The following is a 2,744-nucleotide window of genomic DNA, read 5'->3' as shown; positions in this document are numbered from 1 at the left end:
GCCCAGATGGCTTAATTTAAATTGCTGGAGAATTTACGTATATGCCAGGGTGGAAGGTTTGGGAAGCAAATGAAACTGCAATAGAACATCTGTGAGTAATAGCTATGACTTTTTCTAGCTTGTGACCTTGGGCGTGTCATCTCACAAGAGCCTCAGTTTCCTCATTTGCAAAATCTAAATAATAAGAACAAGGGCAAAGGGTTGTTATGGAGATTGGAGGTGATACATCCAACTTAGTACATAACAGGTGCTCTCAATGGAGATGCTACCTTAACACCATCATCATCCATCCATCCATCATCCATCCATCATCCATCATCGTCCAGCAGTGAATTTCTGGCCTTTAACTGGCAGCCATGTTGAATCCACATGACACTATGTAAAAACATTCCCCTGGACATCTCTGGGCAGGTAAGACAAACACCATGTTTAATGCAAGAAAGGTGGAGATGTCCATCCTCTAAACATCTGTGTAAGGTTGATTCCTTTGTCCTTCAGCTTCCCAAGGACTAAAACGAATGCACAGTGACTTAACATTTATTTATACATTATTTATGCAAGGAAAGACAATGCTATTGTAACTTGCAGCACACAGAGATGTAAATAAGCCTTGTTAAGTCAGAATTCTACAAAGGGGATGCTCTTTACCTGGTTTTTCTCCCTCTGGGCACCAGAATTATGGCTGTGATCCTTGGGGGGTGGGGTTGACCTGGACTTGACATCTAGCTTAACAATACCTGTATGAATTCTGAAATTTAGCGCTTTTCAAAACATAAAGGAAGAGTTAGACAAAACATCTGAGCCTTTTCACTGGCTTCTAAGGAGGTCCTGATCCCTGCTTTTTCTATACACCTAAAGCCACAATGATGGACCATGAAGTCCCCCATCCTTCTGGTCCATGGAGGAGTTAGTCAAGTTCAAGTTCAGATTGGGTCACGCTGCCCACAGGTAGAAGATCCAAAGGAAATAATGTTCTTGTCACATGTGGGCATCAGGCTGTCTTCTCCTGCTCCAATTATATGCCAGAGCAGTTTTGACAAAAGATGGAAATCTCAGGTACCTACAGGTGCCAAACAGGTTACATAAATGAGTGACGGCACTTTCTAGAAAGCACAGCTACGGTTCAGTCTCAGCCATTTCAGTCTCAGGTGAGAATGTGCAGTGTTACCAGATAGTCTGATTTTTTAGGATGAGTTAAGGGATCAGGTTTTGGTAAATTCTTTAATTTTTTAAACTTTTGGCTAATAATAATAAGAAGAAGGGAATTACTTTCCTGGTAATTCAGTGGTTAAGATTCTACCTTTCAATGCAGGGGATTCAGGTTCCATCCCTGGTCAGGGCACTAAGATCCCACAGGCTGTGGGGCACCTAAACCTCAGACTTCACAGCTACTGAAAGCCAAGTTCTGGAGTCCATGCCCCACGACTAGAGAGAAGCCCGAGCACCACAACAAAAGATCCTGCATGCTACCACTAAGATACAATGCAGTCAAAAAATGGACTTAAAAAAAATTTTTTTAATGATAAAACACTGTAGAAATCAAGCAAGAATATTCAAGGACCAGATTCAGCTCTTAGGCAGTCAGTCAAGAGTTTAGTCATTGAAGTTCATCAGAACCAGATTCCAGTCTAAACCTTATTATGATTTCTGACCTTGGAGGTACTGTGTTCTTCCTTGGCTCTGCTTCCTCATCTGTGGAATAAAGGCAATGATGGTGCCTACTTCATCAGCTGGTACTCAGATCAATTAAGATTATACTGACAAAACCCTAAGCTCATGGCTCACCACACAGAGTTGCATTAATGCTAGTTTAATGATTCATTGGCACATGAAAATGTAGGGACAGAAATTCAAGAATATCAGACAACGTTTACCTCCCAAAGCCCTACACAATGATTAATTGTGGACCATCCAATCTTACTTCTTAGTAATTTTGTTCATCTGTCTCCAAGAAATTCTGAGCCAGCCCTGTCCCCAACAGCTGCCCATGAAAAATGACCCCTTCCCTCTTCAAATCTAAGCCAATTGCACATCAATAAATGTGACTTATATCTGCCCCTCTATTTTGAGATAAAGATACGCATATTCAAAGCTATGATTTTTCCATCATGTACAGATATGGGAGCTGGACCATAAAGAAAGCTGAGCGCCAAAGAATTGACGCTTTTGGAGTGTGGTGCTGGAGAAGCCTCTTGAAAGTCCCTTGGACAGCAAGGAGATCAAATGAGTCAATCCTAAAGGAAATCAGCCCTGAACATTCATTGGAAGGACTGATCCTGAAACTCCAATACTTTGGCCACCTGATGCAAAGAGCCAACTCGTTGGAAAAGCCCCCGTTGCTGGAAAAGATTGAGGGAGGAGAAAAAGGGGACGGCAGAGGATGAGATGGTTGGATGGCATCACCGATTCAGTAGACGCAAGTTTGACCAAACTTCAGGAGATAATAAATGACAGGGAAGTCTGGCGTGCTGCAGTCTGTGGGGTCACAAAGAGTCAGACACGATTTAGCAACTTAACAACAACAGTAACACTTGAAATCACCTGGGAAGCTTTAAACAAAGCTGATGCCTGGGTCCCATCCTGGAAATCTGGATTTGATTGGGGCCAGAAGAGGTGTTTTTTCAAGTTCCCCAGAAGATACTACAGCAAAGCTAGGTTTGAGAATGAGCGTCTTAAACAATATATAACCAGCAAGCACCTGGCAGGGCCACAGGGCATCAGGGTGTGGCAGCTGCTTGGGACGT

The sequence above is a fragment of the Oryx dammah genome, unplaced genomic scaffold (genome assembly GCF_014754425.2).
Source record: "Oryx dammah isolate SB20612 unplaced genomic scaffold, SCBI_Odam_1.1 HiC_scaffold_2, whole genome shotgun sequence".
NCBI lineage: Eukaryota > Metazoa > Chordata > Mammalia > Artiodactyla > Bovidae > Oryx > Oryx dammah.
Note: the sequence above shows the minus strand (reverse complement) of the source record.